We start from the raw sequence: 22997 nt of genomic DNA, 5'->3' as shown, positions 1-22997 counted from the left end.
GGAGGCTGGGGAGCACTAAGATGGACCCCATTTGCCTCCATCTCTGCCTGAAGTAAAACCTGCACCAGATATTGGCGTCAACATACTAATCAGCTTTACAGGAAGCTGGATTTGGCGTCTATAGAGAAGTGAGATGGCCTGTAAACAGACACTCCTTTTCAGACCTTCCCATCTGGAATCTTGGTACAGTTCTATATACCAAAGGCCTTTGCCAAATGAGACTCTGGATGCATGACAAGTTGTATTTTGAAAAAAATCTTACTTGAATTGCACAAGTTCGAATAAACCAGTAATAAGCCAAATAGTCTGTCTCTTGGAGAGGTGGAGAGACAGAAGGGTCAGGAAGGGAAATCATAAAATAAACAAATCACCGCTATGAAAATTTATATGGCTCACCCCACCTCTGAAATGAGAGTTCAAAATAGAAATGCTTACTCCTTAACACTGGTTATTATAACAAGATGTGGCTATTTCGTGAGTTTGCTAGATACCGTTATCCAGCCATGCCGTGTATTTTTCCATGATAGATTTGAAACATCCAGGGTTTCATTTGTTGCCTCCTCCTACACACCAGATACGTGAGAGAAAATCTCATTTAGATGATGTTTTGTCTAGAGCTGCTTCATAATAAGGCAGATGCAGAGGGTGCAGTTTCAAACACTCACATCCAAACGCACAGAGCTCATTACCTGTAACTGGGGAAACAAGACAGAGATGGATCCCATTCGTGTTCACGCAGGATACAAGCAGAAAGTTCCACTGGCTTAGCCAGAGCATGCTGAGCAATGCTCCTCCCTGCCAGCACTGCCCCGGGTACCACCAGGAGCTGGGTGGGTGGCCAGGCAGGGGCTGCGGAAGCAGCCTAACCACCCTGCACAGTGCCATCCTCAGACATGCCAACCTGGGGCAGTTGGGGATGACAAGCACAACGACCACGCAGCTGCAGGGTCCACACAGTGCAGAAAGTCCCAGCTGGAGCACAGAAACTAACACGTGATCCTTCGCAGGAGACAGTACCTGCCATTCCCAGGGGGCCAAAAAAACCAACCAACCAACCAACACAAACAAAAACTCATTTTCCCTTCACTTTTTGTTTCTCAGCTTTTCATTAAAAGTGCTCTCTGTTTCAGAGACATAATTACTGACAAAATTCGACGCACTTTAGAACAGTGTTCAAAAGAGAGAAGACAGCCCAAACAGATTTCGGCTTTTGTAAATTCTGAGTTTTCTCAAAAATAACTCAAGCAATTTGGACAGGGTAGATTTTTTTTGTAGTCTTTGACTATAAAGCACAATCCCATTTTGCTGACAGTGGACATATATGAATATTTTCAAATTTATAAAGGTTATATGTACATAAGAAAGTAGAGGGGCACTCAGCTGCCTCAGTTGCTAGTGTGTGTGACTCTTGATCTTGGGGTTGCAAGTTCAAGCCCCACGATGGGTGTGCAGATTACTTAAAAAGAAAAGAAAGAAGGGTGGGAGGGAGAGAAGGAGGGAGGGGAGTGCATTCTTTTTCTCTCCATTTAATTTAATTAATTATTTATTTTTTAATCTGTCTAGGCAGATATCCTTTCTCCTCCTGATTTTTTATTTTTTATTATTATTAACATATACTGTATTATTTGTTTCAGGGGTACAGGTCTGTGATTTACCAGTCTTACACAATACGCAGTGCTCACCACAACACATACCCTGCCCAATGTCCATCACCCAGCCACCCCATCCGTCCCACCCCGCCTCCATTCCAGCATCATTCAGTTTGTTTCCTGAGATTAAGAGTCTCTTATGGTTTGTCTCCCTCTCTGGTTTCTTCTTGTTTCCTTTTTTCCCTCTCTTCCCCTATGATACTCTGCCTTGTTTCTCAAATTCCACATATCAGTGAGATCATATGATAACTGTCTTTCTCTGACTGACTTATTTCACTTAGCATAATACCCTCTAGTTTCATCCATGCCCATTGCAAATGGTAAGATTTTTTTTTTTTTTTTTACAGCTGCATTCTTGAATACTATCAAAATTTGATTTCAGGAGTGCCTGGCTGGCTCTGTTGGTAGAGCATGTAACTCCTGATCTCAGGGTTGTGAGTTCAAGACCCACATCGGGCGTACAGCTTACTTTAAAAAAAAAATCTGATTTCTTTTTAAACAATTAAGGAATCTTCCTGCCTGGTCAATTTTTTCAAGGTGCTTCCTAATTGTGCTTCTCCTTCCCTGTCTATAAAATTTGAAGCCAACAAAAACTAACCCTGGAAGAAAATTCTAGGTGAAATTTAAAGCAAAATAACATGAAAAAACTTCATAGTCATTAGCTAATACAGAGATAGACAAAAAAAATAACAGTTGGAAAAAACACAAATCAGGAAAAATGCTTAGTTCTCTTACAAAGGAATCACATTCTGGATAATATTTATCAACAATGCCACCATATTATTCTTCATCTTAAAACTATGTGCACAACACCTCCACTGCCATTGTATTAGTTTCCCAGGACTGCTGTAACAAAGTAGCACAAACTAAATGTCTTACACACACACACAGAAATTTACTCTTTCCCATTTCTGGAGGTCAGGAGTCCAAGATCAAGGTGTTGACAAGGTTAGTTCTGCCACCAAGTCTCAGCCTCATGCATAAGGGTCTCCCACAAACGGCTGCTTTGGTTCTGCCACTCCACCCCTTTTTACTCCAAATCCCTCTTTGCATTTCCACTGCACTGAGCCTTTGTCCAAGCTACTCCTGGACTTGAAATTCTTTTTTTTTTTTTAAGATTTTATTTATTTATTCGACAAAGATAGAGACAGCCAGCAAGAGAGGAAACACAAGCAGGGGGAGTGGGAGAGGAAGAAGCAGGCTCATAGCAGAGGAGCCTGATGTGGGGCTCGATCCCGTAACGCCAGGATCACGTCCTGAGCCGAAGGCAGATGCTTAACCGCTGTGCCACCCAGGCGACCCTGGACTTGAAATTCTTGACTCTTTTTCACCTCCTAAAATCCTTCAAGGGGTCAGTTCAATGCTCGGTCCTCTGAGGAGACCTTTGGCACCCACCTCCCCGAGATTCTCTCCTTTTCAGCTCTCTGCTCTTTTTACCTCCAAGCAGCACTAGATGACTTGTGTTATGGCTACCATCCGTCTTCCTGACCACAACGGAAGTGCCCTCAGGCCACAGCTCTGTAACCCCATAAAATGGAGTTCACACGGAACACTCCAGAAAATACCTACTAGCTAACTGAACAAAGCAACAGATGAATGTTGCTGTGAAGAGTCTAATGTGGTTACTAAGCTCACTCAAATAATGACACTTTCTAAGAAAAACATTCATGATTTTTTTCCCTCAGTTCTTGGTCTATGCACTGAGGGAGGATTCAGCAGGACAAATCAGCAGATTAATGAAAATAGCCAATTGATATCCAAACGGAAAGGACCACACCCCTTACAACAACTATGGATCTGAAACTACGCATTTTTAGGATAGCTGTATTCTGGAGTGTGTGTTATCAACAGGTGTTTCCATGACAATACAAGCTCACGTGACAACAACCAGAGCATAGTTGGAGGAAAAATGTCAAAACATGACAGGATACACCTAGAATTCCTTTGATACTAAAGAGGTTTTAGCAAGTTCTTGGAATCTATAAATATCGCCAATCTTTGAAACGTTGGATGGGAAGACAGTCATCCCACACTTTTCCTGCTGCTCTCTGCCTGCAGTGCCCTACCTAGTCTTGCCTGTCTTGCAAAATCTGCAACGTTTCAAACTGCAGCTTCTTTCCAATGCCATCCAGCCTGGAGGATCACCTGCCCTGCCCGAAACAATTTTCTGATGCTTAAAAGCTACTCCGTTAATTCACTGCTTCTAATTCTCAGATGTCTTGTTCATGTATTTCTGTAGCAAATGCCTCAACTTGATCTCAAGCTCCTTGAAGACAGAGACTACAACATGGGTCTTCATATCGCCGCAGAATTTGTCATGCATCTGTATCTCTCCTTACTCTGAAATGTTTCCAACTTCAGCTAAAAGTAAAAAGTAGGAGCCTGAAGTTTTCAACACCGTTGAAATCTCTCCCTGCCCCCACAGGCTTAAAGGACTGTTGAGCAAATTACACTGTAAATCTGAGACAGGAGAGCCATTTCTCCACTGCCTAGCAGAAGTAGCTAGTCCCGGTCAACAGCACTGAAGACAAAAAACACTATGAAATGCGCAGGCTGAAATTTGCCACTAAAGCAAAGCAAAGCTTTCCAATGACAAAGTTACTTTAAAATCCTGTTTTTATTTCTGACATGTAATTATTACTATATAAGCTGGGCTGAGTGAATTTACACTTTTTTTGAAATACAGTCAAGAAAAATTACAACTGTAATATTAACTGTAAATATTTGGAAGGATTAGGGGTGTCAAGCATTCTACTCTAGCACAATGCACTGAAAAATTGGTTGTACTAGTTACTGCACTCAAATGTGAAGACATTTATTATTCTTTTGTATATATATATGTATATATGTATTACAAAGTACATGTGTGTGTTGTGTGTGTATATATACATGTATACACATACACAAACACATACTTTGGTTGTTTTCCTTATTTCAGATCAATTTTATTGCTTGGATTATTGGAGTTTGGGCAGTGGCTTCACTTCCCACCTTGATAAAATCCCACCCTTATAAAAGTTGTAAGTCTGGGGCACCTGGGTGGCTCATTCGTTAAGCGTCTGCCTTCGGCTCAGGGCGTGATCCCAGAGTCCTGGGATCGAGCCCCACATCAGACTCCTTCACTGGGAGCCTGCTTCTTCCTCTCCCACTCCCCCTGCTTGTGTTCCCTCTCTCGCTGGCTGTCTCTCTCTCTCTGTCAAATAAATAAATAAAATCTTAAAAAAAAAAAAAAGTTGTAAGTCTTTGAGAAATTCCAGCTAGGCTTTCCATAGTTGGACCCCTTACTCCCACAGTTTTAAAAGTGTTTTTGGTGGGTTTGTTTTTAATATTTGGAGTTGTCTCTGTCCTCACGTTCCTTCTATTGGATCCAGTTCCCCCTCCTCCACCACCTTACAGAGTGAGTAGCCAAGCCAGTCAGGGTTTATCCATCCTTGTTGCACGGTTCATGGCCTTCCAGAAAAGATGTCCACATATTTAGAGTTTAGCCATAAGATAAATGAAAAATGCTAGTGACGATTGGTGACAATTTCAGATTTACACCGAGAAGCCCACAGTGTCTTGCTGGTATAACAAGGTAAAGTTAAAAAGAACAAGGAATACCACGAGGCAATACAAAAGACAGCCATGAATACATTAAGGGTGCAAGAAATGAAGAAGTCCTCCAAAGGAGAAGGACCATGTCTGATGAAGGAGGAGGTTATGTTTAGGCAGGCAACCTTGAAATTAAGAGAGTCAACTATGTATAATGTATACCTTACCACATATAATGTAACCTTTCCTAGCATCAGTGGGAACTCAAATTATCCCTGATTTTTATCATAACCATCATTCCTGACTTCAATGCTTTCCATTAGAGAGGTATGGTGAACCCAAGTTACAAAATCAAGAATGCTTCCCTCAAAATTCACCTGGCTTTACATGGCTTCCCCAGGTCTCTCTAGACTGGAGACATGCACTGGTTTATATGGTACACAAATATCTTGATGTGGCTTTTTCCCCCAGATGCACAGTCAACCTTCCCTTTTAGCTAAATCTCACCTGAAGGCTTCTGTGGCATGAGGAGATAGCATTTCCCATGCCCTGGATGCTTCAGCAGCCCAGCTCCTTTCCAAGAGCCTCCCACCAAGGAAAATGCAGGAGCAATGCAGAAGAGCCAGCTTCTGGTGCAGGAGCTCCATCTCCAAGCTCAGCCTCCTGTTCCACCAGGGTCAAGTTCCCTGGTTCTCCGACTCATTTGGGCTCCATGTTACATCTCCCCCAGATCACTTCCTGTGCCATTTGCTGACAAGCCATTTTGGACCAGTCTCAGCACATCCTAGGCAGGAGTCTGGCATCTGCCCCCCTCCCCCCAGAGCATCGCCTGTCACCACCACAGCTGAGGGGCACTTACTGTCCTGCCAGCCCAGCCCAACAAGCCCTGCCACTGGGGCCAATTCCAAGACAGATGGGAAGAGACACTGTGCAGCTGCCCATGGAGAAATCATCTCGGCTTTCAGCCTGGAGTGATCGGCAGCCGGCATGCTCATCCTTTCAGACTTCAGCTTCTGTATGCTCTGATGAGCTCTTACAGCAGATAAGCCCTGTGGTTTGGAGAAAAACAGTATGACAGCAACACACACACACACACACACACACACACACACACACACTTCTCTTTCCAGCTAACTTCCAGAAAAGTACAGAAGCCCTCTGGGTCCCAGAAATGATGAATGTGTATTTATGTCCCATTTCAATAGGCTGACCTTCCATGTGATTCTGACTTCTAATAGCTTTAGGATAATAGGGAGAAATTTCAAACTCTACCCTTAGCAGGAAGGTAGCCAGCTCCACTCTGGGGCACAGAGGTGTGTCTCTGAAGTCCGGTCCATCTTCAAAGAGATCCTGAGAAGAAATCACTCTTGATCCCCTGTAACCTGACACTACACATGGCTGTGTTCACAGTTCCCTTTGTTCCTAGAAACCCCAGGATTCCTGAATAAACAGTTGAAGAGTTTCTGTCACAGTAGATCATTTATCATTTGTAGCAATTTAGAATACCTAAAGTCAGCTTTAGAAAATAATTTTGCTTCATTTTTGAATTTGAATATTAAAGTGGCAAACCTTTGAGGAATCTCCTCAAATCACTAACTTCAAAATCGTCTTGTATCTTTCAAAAAAAAATCACTCCATTAACTATACAAACAAACATGCAGGGTTTACACAGATGTCGACAGCACCACTATTCACAATAGCCAAAAGGTGGAAACAACCCAATGTCTAGTAAAGGATGACTGGATACTCATACAAATTATAAATACACCCAATACAAATTGCAGTGTGTATATATACAGAATATTATCCAGCCACAGAAATGAGCGAAATACTGATACGTGCTGCAGTGTGGATGAACATCTATGCTCAGGGAGAGAAGCCAGACACACAAGGATAAATATTGTGTGGTTCCATTTACGTGAAAGACCCAGAAGACGCAAATCCAGAGACAGAAAGTAGACTGGTAGTTGCCAGAGCTGAAGCGAGGGGGAAACGTAGAGCCACAGTATTCAATTTTGGAGCGATGAAAATGTTTTGGAACTAGATGAAGAAGATGGTGGTACAACCTTGTGATTATACCAAATGCCACTGTTCACTTTAAAATGATTAGTTTTGGGGCGCCTGGGTAGCGCAGTCATTAAGCGGCTGCCTTCGGCTCAGGGCGTGTTCCCGGCGTTCCGGGATCGAGTCCCACATCGGGCTCCTCCGCTGGGAGCCTGCTTCTTCCTCTCCCACTCCCCTGCTGTGTTCCCTCTCTCGCTGGCTGTCTCTCTGTCACATAAATAAATAAAAAATCTTAAAAAAATAAATAAATAAAATAAAATGATTAGTTTTGGGGCTCCTGGGTGGCTCAGTCAGTTAAGCATCTCCCTTTTGCTCAGGTCGTGATCCCAGGCTCCTGGGATCGAGCCCCATGTCGGGCTCCCTGCTCAGCTGGGAGCCTGCTTCTCCCTCTCCTCCCTGCTTGTGCTCTCTCTCGCTATCTCTGTCACTATCTCTGTCTCTCTCTCTCTCTCTCAAATAAACAAAAATTTTTAAAATAGATAAATAAAATGATTAGTTTTATTTTATGTGAATTTCACCTCATTTTTTTTAATTCATGATTTAAAAGGTATAAAACAGATTTTGCTACATTATTTTTGTTCTAAGAGAATTTATGTTTTCTTTTTTGGGAGAAACTGTTCAACACACCTAAAAAATCTTATGCTGTGCCACCTTTTTAAATGTCTTTCAGAGGATTCTAAGAATAAGTGGTTCTAAGGGGGGAAAGATCCCTACCCTATGGATCTAACACCCAAAAGGCAAAAATGGTTACAGTTTACCTAAAATCAAATACAGGAAACAGATTAAGACGCACAGGTCGGGGTGCCTGCCTCAGTCGGTTAAGTGTCTGTGCCTTCGGCTCAGGTCATGATCTCAGGGTCCTGGGACTGAGTCCCACATTGGGCTCCCTGCTCAGCTTCTCCCTCTCCCTCTGCTGCTCCCCCTGCTTGTACTCTCTCTATGTCAAACAAATAAAAAAAAAAAAAATGCACAGGTGGGCCATTATAGGTGGATTAAAGCAAAGGGATTGAAGTTTTACCAGGTAAAGAAAATATGAAAGTATAGTTCCAGGCCACTGAAAATAGAGTCTGTGAAGACCACCAGCATCAGCATTACCTGAGAACTTCCTAGAAATGCAGGCTCTCAGCCCCACCCAGAACTACAGGATCAAAATCTGCCTTTTAGCATAATCCCCATGCATTTCCATTATCCAGAAGCAGTCCACAGCCCCTGTCCATGATGTTGTGTTATTTTTTTTATTATGTTTTCATTTTAACTCCAGTTAGTTAATATACAATGTGACATTCGTTTCAGGTGTACAATATAGTGATTCAACACTTCCATACAACACCCAGTGCTCAGCATGACAAGTGCCCTCCTTCACTCCCATCACCTGTTTCACCCATCCCCCCACCTGGTCACCATCAGTGTGTTCTCTGTAATTAAGAGTCTGTTTCTTAGTTGTCTCTGTTCGTTTGTTTCTTAAATTCCACATATAATTGAAATAATATGGTATTTTTCTTTCTCTGACTGACTTATTTCGCTTAGCATTATACCCTTGAGATCCACCCATGTTGTTACAAATGGCAAGATTTCATTGTTTTTGATAGCCAAATTAGCTATCAAGCTGCTATCAAGCAGCCCGAGTGCCCACTGACTGATGAATGAATAGATAAGATGTGGTATAGATATACAATGGAATATTATTCAGAAGTTGTGTTATTTTTGCATTCAACAAAAAGGCCTCTATGTCCTCCAAAAGGTGTCTTCACAGAGCTGGCAGCACCCAGCTCCTCCCTTCCCTCCAAGCCACCTAAAAGAGTTCTATGCTGCACCACCACCCCCAGCCAGCCCCTACAAGAGGCAAGATTCTGTCAAGGAGAGCTACACAACCTAGGGACCCGCACAGAATTTTCTAACCTAATCTTTACCAACCAACCAAGATTTTCTTCTCCCTAGAAGCACTTCTTTCTTTTTCAGCTGTCTTCCACCACTGATAAACAGACCAGTCAGTTCTACTTCAGACATCTCTTCCTCACAATTCTCACAGGCAGAGTTAAAAGGATCTCCTGATGGATTGGGGTAGACTGGAGGGAAAGACAGACAGAAGGCTTCAGGGCCCTCACTATGAGAAGGACGGCATTTCCATGCTGACATGGAAAAAGCAGTAGGAAAGGCAAGTCTGGTAGAGAACACCCAGGACAGGAAGCAATGCTAGAATTAGTTATGTGTGCTGCCCTACAAGAGTTTCCACTCATGGAAACTGCACCTGTGCCCTCTCTCACAGCAGGCTCTATGTATTCTGACAAATGGATCCCAGCACTACTATGCATGCATGTGCAAACCCATACATGTGGGAGTGTGCAACTGGATTATTGCATTAGAAGACCCTTGGGGCTGCTTTTGGTAGCAGGGACTCTGAATGCTTTGTGCTGAGTGTCAGGTGCATATAGTGAGACAAATGCTTATCCGCTCTGCAATCACATGATCTGACACGCAAGAAGATTACCCATAATCTTGTGTTCCTCACATCAGGAAGTAAATCAACTGGCATCTGGAAAAACAAAGTGCTACATCTTGAGAAAAAACAAAGCAAAACTCAGCTCCTGCTTCAGAATAGATGCAATAATCATGTGTATGTGTATATGCGTATATATTATGAAATTATAATATATATACACCTATATTATGAAATATTACATATAATTATGTAACATGTAGTCATACATTTATATACAAATTATACATCATCTATAAAATATATATCTTTGTGTTTGTTAAAATTTTATAATTTTAATAACTATATTGCATATAACAGTTACAGAATTCTATTCATTTTACTATAAGATATGTTAATCATCTACATTTATACATATTCTATAATACACATTATATAATATAGAACAGAATTATATACCTTATATAGTATAATTTTGTCTATATTTTATGTAACATTCATTACATTTGATAATAATATATAATACATATTATAGAATATATATACAATCTGTATGATCATTAATGTATTTTACTAATATGTACAATAGCCTTAAAAACTACCAAACCATAACATGTATATAGGTCCCAAATTAATTCATGACCCATCACAGCCAGTCTGCCCTCTTAAGCTCCAGCTAATGTGGAGCTGTCCTCAGTGGACATTATGACCTCATTCTTAAACCGGCTCACATTCCTCACCTGCCCTCATCGTCCCCTTTAGCTCATGAAACATGCACCCACCATCCATTTTTACATCCTTTAAATGTATTTTCTGTGCTATTAGTCATCCATTAACTTGAACGTTTAAAAAGATGCAAGTAAGGAAGATCAGTAGGAGAAGAAAGGGAAGAAGGGGGGGTAAAAAGAAGGGGGAATGAACCATGAGAGACTATGGACTCTGGGAAACAAACTGAGGGCTTTAAAGGGGAGAGGGGTGGGGCATCAGGATAGGCCGGTGATGGGTATTAAAGAGGGCACGTATTGCATGGTGCACTGGGTGTTATACACAAGTTATGAATCACGGAACTTTACATGAAAAACTTGGGATGTACTGTATGGTGACTAACATAATAAAAAATTATTTAAAAAAAGTAAAAGATGCAAGGAAAACTGGACAGAAAATTCATCTTAGCACCATGAATGGCTCTCAAAGACAGAACCCATACAGAAGAGAGATGATCAACTAGCAGATGAGGACTGGGGCACAGACCACTAGATGAGCTGGCTCAGGGAGGTCCCAGAAAGCGACCATGAGGAACCAGCCAGAGGTCTGGAGTAGGGGAACGATTTTGGATGACCAGACACATACAAGACCAAGTGTGAGTGAATGGTCACTAAAATAGGAATGGTTTCTATACAGGCACCATTTTGTCAAGTATCTCCTATCTCCATAAGCTGAACATGTATTCGTCAGGGTAGGATAACTGTTGTCACAAACAGTCCTTCTGGTTCAGCACAATAAATATTTCTCTGTTGCCCGCACAACATTCCAATGCACAAGTTTCTGCTCTGACAGCGGTGCTGTGCACCTCTCCTTGTTCTTTCTTGTGAATCTTCCAAATTCTGGGGCTATAAAGAACTCGCCTTCCAGATACACCAAGGGAAAAAGGGGACATGGAGCATTGCACATGAGGCTATTTGGAGCTAGGACTGCAGGTGACATGTGTCACTTCAGCCATATTCCCCTGGGCAGAACTCTGGCACAGGGCCACCCCACATGCCAGGGAAACAAGGAAATGTGGCCTAGCTGAGCACTCAGGAGGAAAACCAGCTAGGGACCACAAAGACGGGTAGATCATGTAGAAAATAGTCCTGGAGTAAAGACCTTTTAAGACATGGTTTGACCAGTTGAGGAATATCTTTAGAACTACCACCATCCTCTTAACCTTGGGCTTAAATTATAAACAACAAAAATAATAATTAGGTTGGGGGGATAAACTAAAACCAGCGAAATGCATGCTAGGAAATATATGATGAACTGGAATTAACTACTCTATACACGTAGTGTTAGCTGTCCATCCCATCAATGACAAAAAGAGAGAAGAAAACCACAGCTCCAAATGCCTAGGCAAGTATGCCTGATTTGATTTCGAGTCAGACCCGCTCTGTCTTTTACTATCCTGCTTCTCCCAGCATTGTCCTTATTGCCAGGGGTTGGCCAACTACAGCCCACAGTAACATCCTGTTAACTACCTGTTTTGGTATGGTCCAAAAGCTAAAAATGGTTTTTACCAAAAATAAATAAATTTTAAAAATGCTTTTACATTTTTCAAATGGCTGAACAAAATCAAAAGAACCATAAAACATCAAGGCCCATTAAAATTAAATGAAACTGGAACTTCACTGTCCATACATGAAGCGTTACAGGAACACAGCCACATTCATCTGTTTAGATGTTGTCTGTAGCTGCTTTCATACTACAACAGCAGAGTTGAAACCTTACAACAGACTGTATGGCTCACAAAGCTGAAAATATTTACTATCTGGCCCTTTACAGTAAAAGTTTACCCACCCCTGGTCGAAGCCAAGCTGGCTACTTTCTGCTGTCAAAAACTGTTGTCAAATACACAATGTTTTCACTTCGCGCGATGCAGTATGTTCAGTGATCAAGCTTTTCAGTGTTTCTGCCGAAACCAAGTAACAGGTTGGCAATTCTTCATCTACTCCCCTTGCTTTTGCTGCGTCAATCCATACTACACAGGAAGCTTAGAATACGGAGCAGCTACAGCGCGCAGAGACGGCAGGAAGCCCCCTCTGCTTTTCTATGCATGAACTGGGAAGATTTTGCTATAACTAAAAAGTTTTAAGCAGAAGAAGAAATGCTCAGGCCTCTGAATAATCTGGAAGATTTCCCACCCTTTCTTCCAAGCTCTGTCCTCCATGACTATTTTCTACGTCTCATTTATAAACACCACTGCTCCCAGCTATAGCAGCTGGGATTCAAAACGACTTCCTCTGCCGGTGATTTATCATCACACTATTTTATACACACCCTACATCAGCTTCCTAGGGCTGCCATAACAAAGTCAAAGCCAGCATTACTCAAGTCTGTCTGAATTCAAAGCCCAAAATAATTCCCACTAGCCCATCTTTCCAGCACTTTCTCTACCCTAGGATAATGGCCATGAAGCCATTTATTCCCCCTCGTCCCTCCCCCACCACTATACAGAGATCAACTGGTTCTATCCTACATTTTCTCATCTATGGGTCCTTTTCCTCCACCCAAACAGTCTACTTTCCTCTTCGGTGTTCATCACATCCAGACTCTGATTCCTAAACTCAACTTTGTTTCTCCTTTACTCTTATTTACAGTTGACATAACTAGACTGAGCAATACTGCAACTAATAAAAACTATTAATACATATTTACATCTGCTAAAGTTTCATAATTTATCATATTTTTTTCTTACTGGTTTCAACCCACAGCCTGCCCAGCAAACTCCTCCAGCTGGCCAGACTCCTGGACTTGCTTCTGCAGCAGCACCATTATTGCCCCTTGTAGGCCTCTACAACTTCGCCAGGCTGCTTGGCAACTCAACTTCCCATATCAAATTAGTTATATAACCATGCTTCAGGCAACTTCTGTTGTTATTGGTAAGTGACTATAATTGGATGAAGCCACATATTTTTCATGAATGTTAGGTCATTTTTGCTCCTCCAGCCACAATTTACAAGGGGCCTACCGGAAACTAATCTCTCAGTTTTGCAAGTTTCCACAATACCATACGTCAATGGGCCATTACTTCATATAAACAGTAAATAAAATCCTCAAAGCGGCAAGGTATTCCCCCCAAATTTATTATATTATTATTATTATTATTAAATAAATACACTACCGCACCTCACCCCCTGCGAAGTCATGAGCCAACTCCTATTAACTAAAATTACAAATTCTATTATAAAGTGATTACTCCTTTCCGGAAGGAAGAGAAAAAAAGGCAACATTAGCTGCTAAAATTCAGAAACTGGAAGTAATGCAAACAGCTACCAAATGGTCGTCAGGTAAAAACAAAGACCAAACATTCGTAATTTAGCCAAGATCCTAATCCACATTAACTCATAACAATGAATTAATGGCACAGATGGTTGTCATGGTGACCTCATTTTGGCTTTAAGAATCTAGATATCAGATGACGCGTATGAGACATGACGTTGAAATAATGAACAGGGGGCATGCTTTAGATTCCTGGCATCTCTGACCTTCTTAAATTTAAACTACCTTTTAAATCCATCTGAAAATATTCAAGATAGCACTCACGCCTCCTGATTTATGCTAACAATTTGATTGTCTTTCCCTTCTCTTAGCAAAGCTAACCACATTTGAATATCCTGAACGATTTAACCACCTCAACAGATTTCTGATCAAAGCAAGTGTGAAATAATTTTCCCAGCTTTGTACAGCAAAATTCTTTATGCAAGTAAGTCAACAATACGGAGAGGAGATAATGCAATTCAAAGGGCGTGAAGACAGGGCTTATAGAAGAGGCATTTGCTAATATTATCATGTGAAATTGTTTCTTTTGTTTTCTTAAATCTCAGCTGGGAGGCAGCAGCAACTGAAACAATGTTCTCCCAGTGTAGCACCGTATTTAAGATGCTTCAGAGAATGAAATTATTTTCTAATCATGAAATCCACTAGACTGTGGAACAGCCTAAGAACAGCATGCCAGCAGTTTTGGGTCATTTTGAAGTTAACACACTGGGGAGTCTGGGGTGCCCTGCATTAACTCACCTGAGGCCACTGCTGGAACTAAAGCAAGTGAGCAGTCCTGGGATGTGAGAGAGAACACAGGAGCCCTGCTTCCTAGCCTCCCGGTTTAGCAGTTAATGCAGATAGAACAGCTGAGGAGCTTGCCAAATCAGGCAGGTGACACATGCTGGGGAAGAGTAGGGAAAGTATACCTGCAAAATGTTCTAAGCCTGGACTCTCAAAAGAAAGGTGCTGATCATGAATAATTATAACCCTGACTTTACCCTGCAGTATATTGCAAGACTTTTACCCCGATGGTGGAGAGGTGAAGCACTGGTAATCAAATGAACAGGCCATCTAGATACCCGACTGCATATCTTTCACTCAAGTGTGAGTTACCTATGTTTTTCCTCTTCTCAACTCTGTGTTACCAGGTTGGGATCATAGCATGGGAGGAAAGAAAGAAGCCTTCAGGGTCTGCAAAGGGTGCAGAGTTCGACTTCGAGCCACAGATCCCAACTTTAGCCCAACAGGAATTGACAGGGCCTGAAGGGCTCTTCAGACACAGAGGGCAGCCCCACCTGATTCAATGTTCATTTCTAACAACCTCCCCTCCCCTTCCCATCTATCCAGAACCAGCATTTAATTAAATCAGCCACGGGGAAGGTCTGCGATCCTGATTACAAGCTCACCTTTAGATGCTACCTTTTGATTCATGCTCTCTGGTGTTTTGTTGCTACACATTTTCTTTAATACCTGTCTGATTACTACACATTTGAGATTCAGATAGGAGGGAAGCTGCCTAGGTTAGAATCTCAGCTTCCTGGTTACTGTGTGGCGTGGACGAAGTCTCTTAACTTCTCGGAGGTTCAGTGAATGGAGAGAACCTTAGTAAGGACATCAAGGCGGGCTCAGAATGACATGGAGAGAAGCTCAATAAGGACATCATGGGGGCTAAGAATGAAGTGTGAAGGTGCAAGCAGAGCAAGCCTGGTGTACGAAGCATCCAAGAAATGTGGAGGCTTTTATTCTCATCTTTACCAGCCTGTAATATGACTCATACACACAACCAACCCCAATAAATTGACCTCAGTGGATTGTAATTCCTTAAGGCACTCAAATCAGCCTCTGCTGCGTTTCCATAACTCCATCCCAGCCAGATACGTAGTTCAGAGCCTACTTGGTTCAGATGATACTAAGCAGAAGTAGAGAGAATATTACGCTTTTATGTTTAAAAGAAAGACTTAGTAAGAAATTGAAAAAAAAGTATGGGAATAAATAGAAGAAAAGCTTAAGAAGTAAATGTTACGTCTGTAGGAAAAACATTGTTATGTATTGAGGTAAATACTATACCACATTTTCACCTGATGGCGTGAGGGTTGCCTAGAAGAAACTGGGATTTATAACAATTTGATTATTTTTTAAAGGACGTAGGAAGAGAAAGAACGACAGAGGTAGAAGGAGGAAGGGAGAGAGAGAGGAAAGGAGAGAGAGAGCACGAGGCGAGAAAGAAAGGGAAAGAAGAAAGGAAAGGAAATGAGGGGAAACAAAGGAAAAAGAAAAAATATCTTAAAGCATTAGTTGGTGTTTATTTACAGGCCACACAGACTGTGGTGGTGTGGAGCAGTTATGTTTTGTTCGATGCACCAATATGCTGTTGTTCCCACAGCCTCAATACCAATCTGAGATCCAAGGGCCTGGAGACACATGGGCCCAGGAGCACCTCCACGCTGGGGGCCGCTGCCCTTCCCAGGAGCCCTGGACAGGTTTCTCCCGCTGCCCTTCCCAGGAGCCCTGGACATCTTCTGTTAGCTGAGCCCTACTCCCTGGTCTCCAGGCAACAGACACCTCCCATCTAGAGCAGGGACATGAATGCTCCCAGGACTGCTACTCCTATTCTATGGAGTTAGGTTTAAATAACCTCTCTCTTCCAGAATCAGTATGCTCCTCCTGACCCATTAACTGTGAAGCTGCAATCTAGTATTTGGAGACTCAAAATCCTTTCTGATTACATACAAACATTACAGTGAAAAGCAACAGTGGGAAAAGAAACAAAAACCAAAGTACAAGAGAGGTTACCACAGGTTATGTGTTGTGACTAAACATAAACACAAAAACACAGATGCATTCACGTACATGTATATGCACATACATGTATACACACCACGTATGTGCATCTACATGCGTGCTGCACAGCTACGTACATGCATGCAGTCACACAAGTATACACACATGCATGCACGCACACACACATACACACACAGGCACACTGTTAAATTAAACAAGGAAGCCATTAGACGGAGTTGGCTCAGATGGCCTAGCAGTCTGAGTAAGCAAAACAAAATCTCAGCCTGCAAATACCTCAAAGTTACAATATCAAAACCTAAGAACAACCAATCACAAACAGCCAAGTAGGCTTGAAGCAGTAGCCAATCAATAATTTCCTTGCTTTGCTTCAGCTTTTTCTTTATAAAAGTCTCTCCCTGAGCACCTGTCAGTGGAGCTCTCCTAACTATTTCCAGCTTGGCTACACCTCATTTTACTCAAATAAACCCTTAAAATTTTTAACATCTCTCAGTTTAATTTTTAAACACACACGTGCAAATTTGGATACACGTACACACAGATATATACACCCACACATATTAATGTGGTAAACTCTTCCTCAACAACTAAGAAACTGAATGAACTGTACATGTCAAAGGCTTCTTGCAAGGCAGAGGTCACTGTTTAAAAGACTTTAAACTCGGTTCTCCAGTATCCTCCTGTCACTGATGACTGCCCTGCAATGAGCCACTGGAGGGTGGGGGAGGGGAGGGACGGGGACACGTCACATGTTCTCTCATCACAGTGACAGCCTGGCCTTCTCATGCTCCTAGGAAGCACAAGGAAGCTTTCCATAACCAAAGAGTGAGTCACAGAAAATTGGTGGCCACTGAATCTTCTGTATCTTCCACTAGCATGCCGACCATAAGTTAGCATATAAATCCAAACCTCCTGCATTCCAAGGTTTGCTACTGGACCAAAGGGAACAGTCCTGCTCTCCCTGAGCCAAAACTAGAACAATTAAACAAAATTAGATCAGTTCAGAGAACAAAGACCTCCTCTCCTCCTCTCTGCTCTTTACACCAGGAACCAGCTCCCCCTGCAAGTAGGCAGGTACCCAGGTGAGGCCCAGGTGTGGGGAGGAGTGGGAAGGATGAGCAGAGTACAGTCTATTACCTTATTCCCCATCTGCAGACTGGAGTCAGCGCCACGGGAGGTAAGCAAAGAATTCATCATTAAAGGGCTGCAGGATGCCTGAGGGGATCAAAACCCTCGGGAGCACACCGCCTTGCTCCTCTCCCTTCAAGTCTTTACTCTTATGTAAATGTATTCCCAAAGCAAAGGCCGCTGTGCTTTCCGTTAAAGGACACCAGTGAAGCTGCCTGCAGTCTTCAGCTGCCCGGGTGCTTCTGCAAACATCTTTAGCATCCCTATTAAAACCTGTATCTGCAGGGGTCCAAACAGAAGGACACTGGGAGTGAGGCCGGGTCCCCTGGGACACAGCTGAGCAGGACTTCAGAAGGGCTTCTCTTGCTGATTTCTGTCAGACCATTTTTTTTTTAAGACTTTATTTATTTGAAAGAGAGTGAGCGAGAGACAGAACATGAGCAGAGGAACGGGGATAAGCAGACTCTCCACAGAGCAGGGAGCCCGACGTGGGGCTCTATCCCAGGACCCTGGGGTCATGACCTGAGCCAAAGGCAGTCACTTAACCTAATGAGCCACCCAGGCGCCCCTCTATCAGACAATTCTAAGTAATCGGACAAACCAGCTTGTAAACTAAACCTAATTTTCAGAGTAAAAGTTGGAAGTGAGGAAGATTTTCTTTTTGTTTCTTGGTATGGTTTTAAGCCAATGAGACAATGAGAGAGCTATGTCCATGTGCTTCTGGTGTCCAACATCCATCATTCTGTTAAGTGTCCAGTTGATTTTAACACCATTTTTGTTCGACATCTTCAAAAATTAACAAGATGGGGGCGCCTGGGTGGCTCAGTCATTAAGCGTCTGCCTTCGGCTCAGGGCGTGATCCCGGCGTTCTGGGATCGAGCCCCACATCAGGCTCCTCCGCTATGAGCCTGCTTCTTCCTCTCCCACTCCCCCTGCTTGTGTTCCCTCTCTCACTGGCTGTCTCTATCTCTGTCAAATAAATAAATAAAATCTTTAAAAAATAAATAAATAACAAGATGAACCTTAGAGATGTTCATTATTAAATCGTAAGTCAACATATGGAAGCATTGCATTTTCAAAATCGTGTGTGTGTGTGTGTGTAAAATCCTTTGGGGCAACACACTGTTTCTATACTTTCTCATTTCAGGGATAATAGGGAAGATAACATTTCACTTTCCTCTTGTCTGCCCAAGGAACAATTCACTATATTACTAGCTGTACAAGGTAAAAATTTACAGTAACATTGGTGTAGTAAATGACCCCATTTTGTTTTAATCATATTAAGTGAATCTGCCAGCTAAGACATTGTGATTGGATTAGCTTAAATATCATTTGAGGTTCATCAGGCTCCATTTCTACTTGCAACACACCATGTGCTATTTGACCTGTCCCTTACAACCACAGTCGGGTTTAATAATGCAATTACTTAATTCAGTGCAATCAATATATCACAATCAGGACAAAATTAGAACAGAATGGAGAAGGCAGCAATGATGTATCTCACTGAACCGCCACAATTACCTTCTATCTCCCACCTCACAAAGGTGCGCACAGTTGCAGGTTAGTAACATGCCCAGGGCCCCATGGAGCCAGACCAGATGCTTGGCCACTCAACCTGCCTCATATATATACATATATATAGCAAATCTTTCACTGTAGCAGATGAAAACATAAAATTTCTCACCTAACACCTGTATCTCTGCATTTTGGTTCCCGGGAAGGGCTTTAGTAGTATATCATTGCCAAGTATAAAGGAAACAAATCTCACCTTCAAAAGTACACAGCAGAATGAATGAGACAGAATACTCAATTCCTGCAGTCTCCATGACTGCTCCCCAAAACAGCAGCCCGTTGCACCCCTCCAGAGTCTCAGATAAAGTCAGTGGGGAAAACGTTTTGCTCCTTGATACTTCCTAGAGCTAACTTTCCCAATTTTTTAAATTTGACTACATTTTTTATATCAACTCCATCTTACAATATTAGTTTGCCTTTTTTCTTTGAGTTCTCACACCACCGTGATGTTTTCAAATTAGTAAGTACTGAAAAGTACTTAAGTACTCAAGAAGTACTGAGAAGTACTTATTCAGGTCCCAGATGGGAAATATTATAGGAGCACTTTCATAGCACAAACATCATCATAGCCCAGCAAAAGGGCGGGTGGCTTTGCAGGAACTTAGGTATTAGCTTCCTGTTGCTCTCTAACAAACTGCATGAAAACTTATTGTAAAGCAATAATGACCATTATGTATCACACTTTCTATAGACCAGGGATTTGGGAACAGCCTACCTGGGTAGTTCTGGCACAGGGTTTCCCGTGAGGTTGCCATCAAGATGTCCGCTGGGCCTGTGGTCATCTAAAGGCTTGATGGGGGTGAGGAAGATCCAGTTTCAAGGCAGGGTGTGGACAGAGCTAGCATTTGGTGATAGCTGTTGTCAGGAGGCCTCGGTTCTTCACCACAAAGAGGTCTTCATGAGACTGCAACTGTGTTCATGGCACAGGACAACTGTCTTCTCCAGAGCGAGTGATCCAAGAGAGAGCAAGGCACAGGGGCAATGCCTCCTATGACCTATCCTCCAAAGTAACAAGACCCCATCACTTCCATAATAGTCTATCAATGAGTCATAATACTGTACTGGTCAGTCCTCAGCAAAGTGGAGAAAACTGCGCAAGATGTGACTATCAAGAGGGAAGAATTACTGAGCGCCATCTCCGCGGCTGACCATCCCATGCCTTCCCAGTAAACAGTGAGAGAATTGCGAGAAATGCGTGGTCGTGCTGGAACCTTGACGGAAAAAGTAAGGTCAAGACTGAGTCTTGGGGGACGCCTGGGTGGTGCAGTCGTTAAGCGTCTGCCTTCGGCTCAGGGCATGATCCCGGCGTTCTGGGATCGAGCCCCACATCGGGCTTCTCGGCTGGGAGCCTGCTTCTTCCTCTCCCACTCCCCCTGCTTGTGTTCCCTCTCTCGCTGGCTGTCTCTGTCAAATAAATAAATAAATAAATAAAATCTTTAAAAAAAAAAAAAAAAGACTGAGTCTTGGGCTTAGAAACTGGCTCTCCGTGTACCAGAACAACCACCAGCACAAATCTGGACATCCGAAGGTGCATGGCAGAGTCCACGTGAGAGAACGATGATAGGACAGATCAAAGGCCATCCAATCCTTCAATCAATGGCTGAGACAGCTAGAGATCCCAAGCCAGAGACGCGCTTGGAGTCAAACAGCAGTATTGCCATTCCAAATGGGGCACTCGGCTTGGGGCAAGATTGCAGGCAGCAGCTGGGGAGAGTCCACCCTTGAGAAAGGAACGGGCTTCAGGGTAGGTCTCCGGGCTGTCCAGAGCATGAGAAGGCCTAACAGGAACCCAGACTCCCAGCGGAGGCTAACGTTGCGCTCAGGGGCTCCGCAGGTGCAATGAGCCCTCCCCGGAACGTGGGCTACAAAGCAAGTTACACCTGCACAAATTCCACAGCCCATTCCTGCGCGGACGCAAGCTTTCAGTCACGGAAAGCTCTAGATGCAGGTTTTAAAACAAGAAAGCAAGCCAGCGCCCGCCAGCCTGTTCCCGGAGTGCATCCAGCCACCCGCACACGGAAGTGAAACCAGCAGCCTGCCCTCAGGCGACGCCCCTCCACAGCCACCACGCCACGGGCAGCGGCTCGGGGCGGCAGTGGCGCCCGGAAAAGCCAGTTCTGTGAGTGTCTCCAAAGCTAGGTATTTACAGCCTCCTCTCTCGGATGCAGGTCTGGAAAGTTGGGGCGCACCACGTGAGACTGCAGCGCTCCGCCCCTCAGGGGGGAGCGCCAGGTTGGAGGGCTGCGGCTACCCAGAGTCCCCTCCTTCCGGGCCCATCTCCCCGCAGTGCTTCCCCCGCGTCCAGGGGCGTCGGCGGACGCGGCTCCCCCTGGCGACGGGGTTGCCGTGAGGGCGGGGAACGGCAATGAAGCCCGAGAGCAGCGCCGCCTTCTGAAGCGCAAGCTGCTCCGAAGCAATGACGGAGCCTGCAGGAGCTGAGGCTGCTGGGAGATGAGGCGAGGCAGGCCCGCCCCACCGCTGAGGCTGCTGGGAGATGAAGCGCGCCCGCCCCACCGCTGAGGCTGCCGGGAGCTGAGGGGGATGCGCCCAGGTACCACCACCTGCTGGTTCCTGGACGCACCTGGAGCGGGAGGCTTGCTACCTGGGCTGATGGAGACTTACTGTTTCTCCCGTCACCGCCATCGGCCTGGTTGGCGTTCACCGAAGGGCGGCCGGTTCTGGAATTCCCGGGGACTCGCACTGGTTTGGGCCACATGGTCGCTGTCATTCAAGGCATGGTATCTGTGTTCGAGACAGAGGTAGAGGGAAGAGATTAGCGTGCACATCCTCTATCCCCTTCATCAAGAAAGCAAAAACTCTCCTTGGAAGCGCCTAGGACATGTGCATGCATGGCTAATTGCCCAAAGAGAGGGAAGACCAGCCTCAACTACAAGAGAGGTGAACAATGGACAAGGGAGAAAGAAGACAAGGGAGAAAGAAGACAAGGGCGACATCAGGATTCACCATATACGAGGGTCTTCCACAAACCCCTCCTTCGTCTCTTTTTTATGACATGTGGTTTTCTCATGATTACACATCAGTATAACTGTCCCAAAGGATATTTTCCAGAACAATAGTTCTTCGAGTTCCACCATGAAAAAAAAATGAAGATTTTAAGGGGGGAAAAAAGGAGATTAGTATTTCCCCCATTTGACATGCACAAAGCAAAACGTAAAAAAAAGGTCTCTAAGAAAACTTTGGACTCCATGTGGCACATACTGAACATTCAAGATTCCATTTCCTCCTTCATTCTTAGGAAGAGAAGGGTGATTTAGTTTACCACCATAATGTGCTCTGTTAAAATATCCATCTTTCCTGAAGCTGCAGGTAGCCTTGGGTTATCATTCCAGCTAACAAAACCTAAGGGGGGGCTCCTAGAGACTTTGGGGAAAGTGTTAGCTTTCCTGATGAAGGCATCTTTCCTCTTGCCATCCCCCCTTCCCTCCACCCTTCCTAACCCCTTTCCTTTCACCCCTCTATCCCTCCTTCACTCCATTCCTCCTTTCTTCTTTGAGCCTAAAACATTTGGGGAAGCCATCTTGCATGTAGGAGGCAATAAGCATGAGGATTAAAAGTACAAGCTGAAGACAAGAGAGGAAGAAGACAGTCTGGGATGCTGGGGAGAGTGTGAAGTCACTGCAGCAGCCTTAGACTGTGGATCTTTTGTAATGTGAGAAGAAATTAATTCCTGCTTGGTTAAAACTGTGAGTCGACTTTGTCACATGCAGCCAAATCCCACCATAACTGATATGATTAGCCCAGTATTGCCCAAACTCATTTGGACACAGAAACTCTTTTTC

The 22997-nt window shown here is 43.7% G+C and overlaps 1 long non-coding RNA gene across 3 annotated transcripts in view; it reads right to left on the bottom strand.

Annotated features, from left to right (window-relative positions):
- LOC103666322 overlaps positions 1–22997 on the bottom strand; it is a 457349-nt gene that overhangs the window by 394063 nt on the left and 40289 nt on the right. The window contains exons 2-3 of one of the 3 annotated variants that reach the window (XR_005835895.1): positions 21820–21939; positions 19913–20601 (exon numbers count right to left, since the gene is read on the bottom strand). This is a non-coding gene — a long non-coding RNA (uncharacterized LOC103666322). Of the gene's footprint in view, positions 1–19912; positions 20602–21819; positions 22934–22997 lie in introns of those variants that run through there. The other 2 variants (XR_005835900.1, XR_005835898.1) reach the window with 2 other exon arrangements.

This window comes from Ursus maritimus (assembly GCF_017311325.1).
Source record: "Ursus maritimus isolate PB19 chromosome X unlocalized genomic scaffold, ASM1731132v1 scaffold_X1, whole genome shotgun sequence".
NCBI lineage: Eukaryota > Metazoa > Chordata > Mammalia > Carnivora > Ursidae > Ursus > Ursus maritimus.
This window is presented reverse-complemented; position numbering and strand designations above follow the sequence as displayed.